The sequence below is a fragment of the Phyllobates terribilis genome, unplaced genomic scaffold, assembly GCF_046119375.1.
Source record: "Phyllobates terribilis strain yellow unplaced genomic scaffold, ASM4611937v1 Scaffold_5__5_contigs__length_657084704, whole genome shotgun sequence".
NCBI classification, from domain to species: Eukaryota; Metazoa; Chordata; class Amphibia; order Anura; family Dendrobatidae; genus Phyllobates; species Phyllobates terribilis.
The window spans coordinates 76,039,223-76,052,707 of NW_027362765.1; the positions used below are offsets into that span (position 1 = coordinate 76,039,223).

At 46.0% G+C, this 13,485-nt stretch overlaps 3 non-coding genes across 3 annotated transcripts; all 3 read right to left on the reverse strand.

Moving 5' to 3' along the window:
- Positions 1 to 5,180: 5,180 nt before the first annotated feature.
- On the reverse strand, positions 5,181 to 5,372 carry LOC141150769 (U2 spliceosomal RNA). Its single transcript, XR_012246888.1, has one exon. It is a non-coding gene; the product is annotated as a U2 spliceosomal RNA (small nuclear RNA).
- Positions 5,373 to 11,521: 6,149 nt separating this feature from the next.
- On the reverse strand, positions 11,522 to 11,712 carry LOC141274459 (U2 spliceosomal RNA). Its single transcript, XR_012322733.1, has one exon. It is a non-coding gene; the product is annotated as a U2 spliceosomal RNA (small nuclear RNA).
- A 1,115-nt stretch (positions 11,713 to 12,827) lies between these two features.
- Positions 12,828 to 13,018, reverse strand: LOC141274470 (U2 spliceosomal RNA). The gene has a single exon (XR_012322744.1). It is a non-coding gene; the product is annotated as a U2 spliceosomal RNA (small nuclear RNA).
- Between the last annotated feature and the right edge of the window lie 467 nt (positions 13,019 to 13,485).

Consider the following 13,485-nt stretch of genomic DNA (forward strand, 5'->3'; position numbering starts at 1 on the left):
AAAAAGACAATATCAATGCCCCTTGGAAGAGTGGTGGAGGTCGCAATAGCTTAACAAGATGGTTTTAATCCCCCTTGGAAGAGACGTGGAGGTCACAGTAGCTTAACAAGACGGTTTTAATGCCCCTTGGAAGAGTGGTGGAGGTCGCAGTGGAATAAAAAGACAATATCAATGCCCCTTGGAAGAGTGGTGGGGGTCGCAGTAGCTTAGCAAGACAGTTTTAATGCCCCTTGGAAGAGACGTGGAGGTCACAGTAGCTTAACAAGATGGTTTTAATGCCCCTTGGAAGAGACGTGGAGGTCACAGTAGCTTAACAAGATGGTTTTAATGCCCCTTGGAAGAGTGGTGGAGGTCACAGTGGAATAAAAAGACAATAACAATGCCCCGTGGAAGAGACGTGGAGGTCACAGTAGCTTAACAAGACGATTTCAATGCCCCTTACAAGAGCCATACAGTACAGCATCTTAAAAATATTATTCCCATTATTGGGGAGTTGGTCTCTTATAGTCTTTGCCTATGCCTTCCAAGCAAAAGCTGCCAAAAATTAGGACAGAGGAACTTTCAATAATGGCAACACGGACCACGGTCACCCTGGTGGTATAGTGGTGTTGGAGGCTGAGGATAAGGAGAAGAACATAAAACAGCCGAAATGAGGAAGCGTATACCCATGTGTGGGTGTGAAGCGGTGCATGTGAATACACCTCCCGAAATAACACAGTGGATTTGACTTTATGTTACTCTGCTGTCATTTGGTGGTGATGAGAAGTCTGGCCCAATCCAGGCCTTGTTCATTTTGATAAGGGTCAGCTTGTCAGCATTTTCAATTGACAGGCGAGTGCGCTTATCAGTTATAATTCCCCCAGCGGCACTAAAAACACGCTCCGATAACACGCTAGCGGCAGGGCAGGCTAGGACCTCCAAGGCGTACAGAGCGAGTTCATTCCAAGTGTCCAGCTTGGATACCCAATAATTAAAAGGCACAGAGGAATCACGGAGGATGCTGGTACGGTCGGCAAGGTACTCCCTCACCATCTTTTGAAACTTTCCACTCCTTGTGAGAGTACCCCGCGCCTCAGGGTCTGTCCGAAGGGAGGGGCTGAGAAAACTGTCCCAGAAAGCTGACAGTGTTCCCCTGCCTCTGCTGGATTGGAGTTGCTTCTCTCTCGTTTGTACGCCTTGGTTGGTCAACGAACTGTGACCTCTGCCGCTAGCGTGTTCAGATGGGAACTTTTTTAACAGTTCTGCAGCAAGGGCCTTCTTGTACTGCCCCATTTTTGTAGACCTCTCCACCTCAGGAATAAGAGAGTGAAAGTTCTCCTTGTAGCGGGGGTCTAAAAGTGTCACCAACCAGTAATGACTGTCACCCAACATTTTGACAACGCGAGGGTCATGGTTAAGGCAGCGTAACATAAAGTCAGCCATGCGTGCCAGACTGGTAACGGGCAAGACTTCCGTGTCCTCACCAAGATGACGACTGACCATGCTCTCCTCCTCCTCCTCCTCCCCTCTGTCCTCAGGCCACCCACGCTGAACGACGGTATGACAGTTGTACAGGTACTACCGTCTACAGTGCATTATACAAGCTACTGTTCTTCCTCCTCCTCCTCTCCCTCATTGTCCCCCAATGCACGTTGGGATGAGATGAGGCTGGGCTGTGTGTAATCGACCGCTACGGCTTCTTGATCCATCTCATTATTCTCTGGCTGCAATGTCTCCTCTTTAATTCTCTGCAGAGAGCGTTGCAAAAGACAGACAAGTGGAATGCTGACGCTAATGATGGCGTCATCGCCACTCACCATCTTGGTGGACTCCTCAAAGTTTGTCAAGATGGTACATATGTCAGACATCCAGGTCCACTCCTGAGGTCTTATGTGTGGAGTCTGACCTGAATATCGACGGCCTTGTTGCAGGTGGTACTCCACAACTGCTCTCTTCTGCTCACAAATCCTTTGCAACATGTGGAGGGTAGAGTTCCAACGTGTGGGGACAATACACACCAGTCGGTGTGACGGAAGCTGCAAACGCTGCTGCAACACAGCAAGGGCGGCGGAAGCTGTAGCCGACTTGCGAAAATGAGCTGACAGGCGGCCTACTTTGACGAGCAGATCTGGCAACTCGGGGTACGATTTAAGAAACCGCTGAACCACGAGGTTAAGCACATGAGCCAGGCATGGTACGTGTGTGATCTCGCCTTGCCTCAGAGCCGCCACCAGGTTACGGTCATTGTCACACACGACCATGCCTGGATGTAGGTTCAGCGGTCTCAGCCACAGATCTACCTGCTCTTTCACAGCTGTCCACAACTAACAAGCAGTGTGAGGTTTCTCACCTAAGCTTGTGAGTTTCAGCACAGCCTGTTGCCGCTTGGTTGAGGTAGTACTGCAGTGCTTCCAGCTTGTAACTGATGTGGTGATATCTGAGATGGAGGCTGAACATGAGGAGGAGGAGGATGATGCGCAGGAGCTGTACACTGTGGCGGCAACTCTGACTGACATAGGGCCCGCAATCCTCGGTGTCGGGAGGATGTGTTCTCTCCCAAGGTCCGACTGGGTCCCGGCTTCCACTATGTTTACCCAATGTGCCGTCAGGGAGATGTACCGTCCCTGGCCACAAGCACTTGTCCACGTGTCCGTTGTCAGGTGGATTCTCCCAGTAACTGCGCTGTTGAGGGCACGGCAGATGTTTTGGGACACGTGCTTGTGTAGTGCGGGGATGGCACACCGGGCAAAATAGTGTTGGCTGGGGACCGAGTACCGAGGGACGGCCACCGCCTTAAGGTTGCGGAAGAATTCCGTCTCCACCAGCCTAAAAGGCAGCATTTCCAACGCAAGCAGTCGTGAAATGTGCGAATTTAGGACTGTGGCCTGTGGGGCGTTAGCTGCAAATTTCCGCTTTCGTTCAAAGGTCTGGGATATGGACAATTGAACGCTGCGGTGGGACGTGGATGTGGACTTTATGCTGTTTCTTGAAAAACTGCCATAACAAGTGAAGACTGAGAGGAGAGGGCATCTTTGCATGCAGTATGGACAGGGGATTGCCTTGCACACACAACAGGGGGTTCTATTGCACGCACAACAGCGGAAGAAGCAGTGGTGACACCCGCTGACACTGGTTGTGGACCCTGGGGTTCGCCCCACAAAGTTGGGTGCTTTGCTGCCATGTGCCTGATCATGCTGGTGGTGGTCAGGCTGGTAGTTTTGTCACCCCTGCTGATGCTGGCATGGCAGGTAGTACAAATGGCCTTTTTGGGGTTATCAGCAGAGTCTTTAAAAAAATTCCTGACTCTGGAAGACTTACAGGTTGTACTGGCAACGTCCCTCGTGTTGGTGTTACGAGGAACTGTTGCCCGCCTTCTGTGTGCGGCCACCACACTGCTTCTCCCTGCCTGTTGGGGTACTCTGCCTCCCTCACCCTGTGTGCTGTTGGCCTCGCTCTGCATGTCCATCTGCCATGTTGGGTCAGTTACTAGATCATCCACCACCTCCTCCTCTTCCACTTGCACACCACGATCCTCCTCCTCACTTCCTGGCAATTGTGTCTCGTCATCGTCCACCTCTTGTGACAAATTGCCAGCGTCGACTTACTGTGGCCGTGGCTGTTCAAATATTTGGGCATCTCTACATGGGATCTCCTCTTCCACCACTTCAAGCGGAGCAGGCGAGGGGCACAAATCTGGAAATGGACCAGTGAACAGCTCTTCAGAGTGTCCAAGTGTGGGATCAGTTGCTGTCTGACGACACTCGGCATGGTGGGAGGAAGGAGCATCAGGGTGAGGAGGAGTATGCGGTCGAGACTCACGGCTACTACGATTTGACCGTGTGGAAGACAGACCGGAGGTGGTGGTGCCCAGGTAACTGGAAGCATTATCTGCTATCCAATTAATAACCTGTTCACACTGATCAGTTCGCAATACTGGTGTTGTTTTGTGCTTCCCTAGTAATTCGGTCAAGAAGTGGGAGCGAGAAGATGTGGCTGTTGGTTGTGGCACATTTTCACCTTGGCCACGGCCCCGTCCTCTGCACGCACGATCACCAGAACGTCTAGTTCCACGTCCCTTGCCACGCGCCTTGCCCATTGTAAAGGAAATAAAATAGCTTACACTCGCACTATCAATGGAAAAAGGGTAATAAAAGTAGATGGCCACCTGGACTCCCGTTAAGAAGACATGCTGTCAACCTCTAGATCCCTCACATGCCTGCACTTTTCGGCTTGCTGCTGCTGCAATCCACGCGTTTTAGATCTGCATAACTCCACCTCTTTTAGCACAGCACCCTCACCCCCGGCTGTTCCCACCCGCCTCAACACCGTTAGAAGGGAGGAGAACCAATTAAGGCGGGGGGGTGGAACGAGCAGCTGTCTACCCTTAGCAGGAGGGTTGCTGATTACTTACCTTTCCTGCTGCTGCTGGCTGTCCAGCAGCAGACTGAAGGTGGCTGCTGCTGTGCGCAGGTATATAAAGGCTCAGAGCCTATTATGACACGCGCAGCCAGCGTTCCATTGCCACATTCCATCTACTGCAGGCGGGATACCTGGATGGCTGAATGTCACTGAGAAGCTCACAGAGACTGCCATAAGCAACAGTTTAAAAGAATGCCACAGACTAATCAACCAAACTTTTTGGGTTGGTTTCTCTTTTATAGTCTGCAGGCATTAAATGAAAGAAGTCAGTGTTCCAGCAGAGGGAGACAACGTTTCAGAAAAGGCATTGTAGCAAACCAAAAAAGAAATTTTAAGCGCAGCAGAGTAACCAGCTCACATACCTGTTAGCTCAGGTGAGTTTAAAAGGCTGCTGTTGATAACAAGGGCATTTGCTAAATAGATGGTGTGTGTGCAACAATATACTGAAAGGTCAATTATATTGTGCAGCTTATCTCACCACCTGGAGTTATTTAGGTGAAAGCTCCAAAATGCTTGCCTAATATGTCTGTTTATCCAAAAGGAAGTAAAGAGGGAGAGCTAGATAGATAGCATTGCATTACATTACATGGCAATGCAATGCACAGTTGCTGAAGTTGAACCAAAATGAGCTTGTCATCTGGCTTCTGCAACTTTTAACATGAAAAATCCAATGAGGAGAAGAAAAGCAAAGCCAAAGAGTCCATCCCAAAATCCGACAAACAAGCAAAATGAACAAAAAGCATTGAATTCAATTCTTTCTGATTTTAGAAACTGCATTAAAGAAGGGGTGCACCGGTCCTGGAGATACTGCAATACCAGGTCAATGTGTGGAGTGGACAGAGCAAGCTCTTTTTCCATCTCCCTGTTCTAAAAATCCATTTAATATATGGTCCCCAGATAGGGGACGTATCAGATATTAAACTGATAAGAACAGATTTTTTTTTTTTTTTTTTTTTCTCCTCAGACGAGGAAATTCCACAGTCTATGGAAACCAGACAAAGGAAAATTCCATCAAAACAGCTGCGTCAAATCCAATACGCAATTTGCTGTCCCCATCATCATCGGAAATATTTATTTCATATTTCAAAACAACAATAACAAAAATCAAGAGGTACTAACAATATATCTCCACTTTTTAACTTTCCATATTCCCTCCGCATCCACTTCCCCTCTCCTCTTTTTGTCCCATAGGAAACACACATACATCTTCCCCAAAATCACCTTCACACTATCCTTTACAGCAATTTCCTTCCTTTTAAACACATACACATTCCTCACATCCCATAACACTTCCTTTATACATGCAAGCATCAACCACAAGACTCTTTCCTTCGTCCCATCACATATTCCCAAACCAAACATAAACAACTCCAAAGACAACAAATTCACACCACACAATTCTTTACACAAAGGCCCCATTCTCCCAATCACATCTCTAGCATACTGGCAATTCCAAAAAACATGCAACACACTTTCCCTTCCACCACAGCCATTTCTTGGACACATTTCACTCCTCACCAAACCTCTATTCCTCTGAAACTCTCTCACAGGTAATACTCCATGTAAAGACTGCCACACAACTTCACTCTGTTTGTTGGTCATACCACTCATCCGCACTTTCTTCCAAACCTTCTGCACATCACCACCCCTAACCATATTTATTCCACATTCTACCTCTCTACATTCAATCATCCTATACACAGCCTTCTTATTCTCCAGCAATCTCACATCTGCATCACACAGTTCATACCTCACCAAAAACTTATAAACCCACACATACCATACAGGCACCTCAAAAGCAATCGGACATCGCAAATCCCTTTCTTGCCACTTTAAACGAAACAAATACGCTCCAAATAAATACCTACACATAGATGAAAACTTTCCATCCGCCCTAATCACTTTCAAAACAAACACAACGATATTCACACCAAAAAACACGTCCAAATTCGGAAAACCCAAACCACCTTTTTCCACTCTTTTAACCAAAATTTCTCTCCTAGCTCTCTCCATTTTCGAGTTCCACAAAAAAAAAAATAAAATTCTATTCAAGCTTCTCATACACATATATCCTGGTGGAAATACTACCGCAATATATAAAAATATTGGCAACACCACACTCTTAATTAAAATCTTCCCAAAAAAGGATAAACTCCTCAATTTCCAAAAATTCAACTTCTGCTCAACTTTTCCTTTCGCATCATCCCAACTTTCTTTCCCATCCAAACTCTCTGAAAACTTCACACCCAAAATTTTAATAGGTCCATTCACTACATTCACACCTACATCCCTACTTAAACTTCCGCCTCCAAAACCCTTACACTCACTCTTTTCCCAATTCACTTTAAACGCAGATGCACCACAAAAAATAGACACTAACAACTTCACCCGCCTCACCGAACATTCAGAATCACATAATACACACACGTCATCCATATAACCACTCACCTTCCATTCTTTTCCTCCACCTCCCGGCACTTGCACACCACGAATTACCTTATCTTTCCTCAGCATACACAACAATGGCTCAATTGCACAAATAAATGCTACAGGGGACAAAGGACACCCCTGTCGCACACCCGAAAACACATTCACTTTCCTACCCACATACCCATTCATTAAAACACAGCTATAAACACCCGCATACAAACTTCTCACTCGCCCAACAAAATCAGCCGGAAAACCCATTTTTAACAACACTCTGAACAAAAAACCATGCGACAACCTATCATAAGCCTTTTCAAAATCCAAACTTAACAAAAATACACTCTTCTTACGACCCATGCAATCCCATAGACAATCTCTTAACATACACACACACTCATGAATCCGCCTCCCAGGTACCGCACAACACTGCTCATCCCCAATCACACTCTCTATCACATCACGCATCCTATTAGCCATAAGTTTTGCATAGATTTTATAATCACAATTAAGTAACGTTATTGGCCTCCAATTCCTCAGACTTTTCAAATCCCCTTTCTTAGGAATTAACACAACCAAACCTGCACGCATACTCTCAGTCACCTCCATGTTTCCCCACATATACTTACATACATCCACAAAGTCCTTACCAATCACACCCCACATCACACGATAAAATTCTACTGGGAGGCCATCCTCCCCCGGCGTCTTATTCAAAGCCATACTACACATAACCTTCCATACCTCATCACCAGTCACCTCACCCATCACTCTCTCTCTTTCTGCTTCACTCAACTTACTCTCTAACACACTCAAAACATCATTCTCCAAACATTCATCCCTCTGTTTCACTGCATACAGATCCTCATAAAACTTAGCCACCTCTTCACACATATCCTCTCCACTCACCTCACTTCCATCTGCTCCATACACCACGCTCATACTCTGTTTCTTTCCAAAAACTTTTTTAAAGAAAAACCGAGAACATTTCTCATCCTGCTCCATCTTATCAATCTTTGCCCTAAACACTATGCTTCTCCCTCTCTCCAACAAAAACTCACTAATCTCCTTTTTTACCTCTAAAATATCCTCCTCCACCTCAACTCCTCCTTCCCTTAACTTATACAAAACGCTCAACCGCGTGTTTAGTTTAACAAAACTCTCTCTTTTAATTGCTGCATACTTGTATCCTAAATTTTTAAAGAACATTTTTGTTTGTTTCTTCACCCAGTCCCACCACTCACAAACATTCCCAAACTCATTTTTATGCTTACACCATTCTTCATACCGCCTTTCATACTCCTTTCTCACATCTTCATTCTCTAACAGTTTAACATTTAACTTCCACAATCCTCTCCCAAACACTCCATCAACTTTTATATCCAACTCACACAACATACACACATGATCTGAAAAAAGAACGTTTTCCTGCCTATAATTAACAGAAACCATATTTTTAGAAATAAAACAATAATCCAATCTGGATTGTACCCTACCACTCTCAGAAAAGAAAGTGTTCAACAAAGGATTCATGTTACACACGCGCTGCATATCACACAACCCAAAATCATTCACTAACTCCAATAATGCTTTCCCAGACACATCCACATTCACTCTCCCCACATCACAGTTCATATCACCCACAATTACCACAGGTATTCTTCCTGGAACAAAAAGCTTAATTTTTTCAAATAAATTTTTGCGCTCATTTTTTTCAACTGGCGCATAAACATTAATAACACAAAACTTTACATTCTTGTATACAAAATTAGCAAGGATACATCTCCCCACCTCAATAACCAAATAATCACTCAAAACAACCTCCCTTCCTTTAACCAAAATACCCACACCATCATTCTTATTACATGCACTCCCCGACCACACAGACGCTCCATAAGACCATTCATCCCCTTTCACACCATCCACTACCCCACATTCTTGTAAACAAAAAATAGATGCATTTTGCATAGCTAAAAACTCAAAAATAGCAGCTCTTCTTACTTTACTTTTAAACACTCTTACGTTTTGGGACACTATGGTAAATCCCATAATACTTCTACTCCTTCACCAATTACACAAAGAAATAGCCTTTGGCCTAAACCAAAGCTCACAAGAGGACAAAAAGAAAAAACATTTACAATATTATATGGTGACACTATCCAGCACCACCACTATCCTCCTCCGCCATCAGAACAGAACAGCTGGTTTCCGACCCGCTGGCTTCACCAGCCACACTCCTCATTCTGGCAGTTCTGATCTTCCTCTGAGGCTCACTAAAATCTGCATCATCACTGCCCCCACCATCCTCCCTACGACTCTTCTTTGCACCCCTATCATCCTCCGAAGAAAAATCTTCAATGTTTTCAGGACCCGAAGGGTGTTCAGGACTGTCGGGTTCCGAGATTTGCACTTCACATCCTGTTGCGTCCATTGCCTCTCCAAAAGTCATCATCTCAGGCAGCTCTGCTTCCACCACTTTCTTAGATATTCTCGCAGACACTGCCTTTTTCTCCACCTTTGCCACTTCCCTCCAGAACTCCTTTTCTTCCCTCCGCTTCTTCCTCATTTCTTCAGCAGAAGAAGAACATGGTCTCAGGGACACCTCCTCTGGCGCCGTAGAGGGAGAGGCTCTACCAGTTTCCCGCCTCCTTCCCTCTCTCTCCTCCCTCTCCAATCTTTCCAGCACTTTCAGTGCGCTTGCCATCTGCCTCCTCTCCAGCTCCTCCTCCTTCTGTTCTTTATCAGAACGTCTAGGTGCACTCATAGGACAGTCCTTATACATGTGATCACTACTCCCACAGACATCACAGGACTTGGCCTCTGGACACTGGTTGGCCATATGCCCCTCCTTTCTGCAATTTCGGCAACACTGCCCTTTAAGGCATGTTACCATGGTATGTCCGAAAGAAAAGCATCTACGGCAAAACATGGGCTGGCCTGGGTAAAAGAGGAAACCTCTATGGCCTGCAACGGAAAAATTTGATGGAGGGTGTCTAAAGCCCCCCACACTGTCAGGATCCCTTTTCAATTTCACACGGAATTTATACTGACAGTTAAAGATTCCTAGACAATTGACTTGCTTCACTCCCTTCCGCACATATTCACAGTAGCGAGAGAGGAAGCACTCCAGCAGCTCAGGGTCTGTAAAAGGGTTATAGACAGTCACAGTCACCTCCTTTTCTTGCAGACCAAACAAAGGTTCCCATCTAACTCCTTCCAAGCAGGGGTCACTAGAGTGACCACGGAGCCATTCAAAGACATTAAGGCAAACATCCTGGTCCATAAAGGTAACGTCATAATTACCTTGACGTGAAAATTCGTTGACACTGAAGATCTCAGAACGTCTTGCTCCAGCTTTGCCTTCAACGATGTCTTGGACAATGAAAACCACGTTGTTCTTGTTCTGGTCAGATGGATCCACGGACAAACGGATGGTGTTCTTCACAAAAGACATCTTGGATTCTGTCGGTATGGAATACCACAGGAAAAAGCAGAAAATCCTCCACAAAAGGGTCCGGATTCCTCCAGGAGACTCGCACCAATCAAGGTACAGTCATACGATCGCAGCCAAAAGGCCGAGAAGCGATAACCAGAATTGGTTTCAAACTACGGAGCCACCCAAGGATCCTGAAAAGTCCATTTGTGGAGATGAGCTCCTGGACTCCCGTTAAGAAGACATGTTGTCAACCTCTAGATCCCTTACATGCCTGCACTTTTCGGCTTGCTGCTGCTGCAATCCACGCGTTTTAGATCTGCATAACTCCACCTCTTTAAACACAGCACCTTCACCCCCTGCTGTTCCCACCCGCCTCAACACCGTTGGAAGGGAGGAGAACCAATTAAGGCGGGGGGTGGGGTGGAACGAGCAGCTGTCTACCCTTAGCAGGAGGGCTCCTGATTACATACCTCTCCTGCTGCTGCTGCTGGCTGTCCAGCAGCAGACTGAAGGTGGCTGCTGCTGTGCACAGGTATATAAAGGCTCAGAGCCTATTATGACACGCGCAGCCAGCGTTCCATTGCCACATTCCATCTACTGCAGGCAGGATACCTGGCTGGCTGAATGTCGCTGAGAAGCTCACAGAGACCGCCATAAGCAACAGTTTAACAGAATGCCACAGACTAATCAACCAAACTTTTTGGGTTGGGTTCTCTTTTATAGTCTGCAGGCATTAAATGAAAGAAGTCAGTGTTCCAGCAGAAGGAGACAACGTTTCAGAAAAGGCATTGTAGCAAACCAAAAAAGAAATTTTAAGCGCAGCAGAGTAACCAGCGCACATACCTGTTAGCTCAGGTGAGTTTAAAAGGCTGCTGTTGATAACAAGGGCATTTGCTAAATAGATGGTGTGTGTGCAACAATATACTGAAAGGTCAATTATATTGTGCAGCTTATCTCACCACCTGTAGTTATTTAGGTGAAAGCTCCAAAATGCTTGCCTAATATGTCTGTTTATCCAAAAGGAAGTAAAAAGGGAGAGCTAGAAAGATAGCATTGCATCACATTACATGGCAATGCAATGCACAGTTGCTGAAGTTGAACCAAAATGAGCTTGTAATCTGGCTTCTGCAACTTTGAACATGAAAAATCCAATGAGGAGAAGAAAAGCAAAGCCAAAGAGTCCATCCCAAAATCCGACAAACAAGCAAAATGAACAAAAAACATTGAATTCAATTCTTTCTGATTTTAGAAACTGCATTAAAGAAGGGGTGCACCGGTCCTGGAGATACTGCAATACCAGGTCAATGCGTGGAGTGGACAGAGCAAGCTCTTTTTCCATCTCCCTGTTCTAAAAATCCATTTAATATATGGTCCCCAGATAGGGGACGTATCAGATATTAAACTGATAAGAACAGATACTACACTTGATCTTAGCCAAAAGGCCGAGAAGCGATAACCAGAATTGGTTTCAAACTACGGAGCCACCCAAGGATCCTGAAAAGTCCATTTGTGGAGATGAGCTCCTGGACTCCCGTTAAGAAGACATGTTGTCAACCTCTAGATCCCTTACATGCCTGCACTTTTCGGCTTGCTGCTGCTGCAATCCACGCGTTTTAGATCTGCATAACTCCACCTCTTTAAACACAGCACCTTCACCCCCTGCTGTTCCCACCCGCCTCAACACCGTTGGAAGGGAGGAGAACCAATTAAGGCGGGGGGTGGGGTGGAACGAGCAGCTGTCTACCCTTAGCAGGAGGGCTCCTGATTACATACCTCTCCTGCTGCTGCTGCTGCTGGCTGTCCAGCAGCAGACTGAAGGTGGCTGCTGCTGTGCACAGGTATATAAAGGCTCAGAGCCTATTATGACACGCGCAGCCAGCGTTCCATTGCCACATTCCATCTACTGCAGGCAGGATACCTGGCTGGCTGAATGTCGCTGAGAAGCTCACAGAGACCGCCATAAGCAACAGTTTAACAGAATGCCACAGACTAATCAACCAAACTTTTTGGGTTGGGTTCTCTTTTATAGTCTGCAGGCATTAAATGAAAGAAGTCAGTGTTCCAGCAGAAGGAGACAACGTTTCAGAAAAGGCATTGTAGCAAACCAAAAAAGAAATTTTAAGCGCAGCAGAGTAACCAGCGCACATACCTGTTAGCTCAGGTGAGTTTAAAAGGCTGCTGTTGATAACAAGGGCATTTGCTAAATAGATGGTGTGTGTGCAACAATATACTGAAAGGTCAATTATATTGTGCAGCTTATCTCACCACCTGTAGTTATTTAGGTGAAAGCTCCAAAATGCTTGCCTAATATGTCTGTTTATCCAAAAGGAAGTAAAAAGGGAGAGCTAGAAAGATAGCATTGCATCACATTACATGGCAATGCAATGCACAGTTGCTGAAGTTGAACCAAAATGAGCTTGTAATCTGGCTTCTGCAACTTTGAACATGAAAAATCCAATGAGGAGAAGAAAAGCAAAGCCAAAGAGTCCATCCCAAAATCCGACAAACAAGCAAAATGAACAAAAAACATTGAATTCAATTCTTTCTGATTTTAGAAACTGCATTAAAGAAGGGGTGCACCGGTCCTGGAGATACTGCAATACCAGGTCAATGCGTGGAGTGGACAGAGCAAGCTCTTTTTCCATCTCCCTGTTCTAAAAATCCATTTAATATATGGTCCCCAGATAGGGGACGTATCAGATATTAAACTGATAAGAACAGATACTACACTTGATCTTAGCCAAAAGGCCGAGAAGCGATAACCAGAATTGGTTTCAAACTACGGAGCCACCCAAGGATCCTGAAAAGTCCATTTGTGGAGATGAGCTCCTGGACTCCCGTTAAGAAGACATGTTGTCAACCTCTAGATCCCTTACATGCCTGCACTTTTCGGCTTGCTGCTGCTGCAATCCACGCGTTTTAGATCTGCATAACTCCACCTCTTTAAACACAGCACCTTCACCCCCTGCTGTTCCCACCCGCCTCAACACCGTTGGAAGGGAGGAGAACCAATTAAGGCGGGGGGTGGGGTGGAACGAGCAGCTGTCTACCCTTAGCAGGAGGGCTCCTGATTACATACCTCTCCTGCTGCTGCTGCTGCTGGCTGTCCAGCAGCAGACTGAAGGTGGCTGCTGCTGTGCACAGGTATATAAAGGCTCAGAGCCTATTATGACACGCGCAGCCAGCGTTCCATTGCCACATTCCATCTACTGCAGGCAGGATACCTG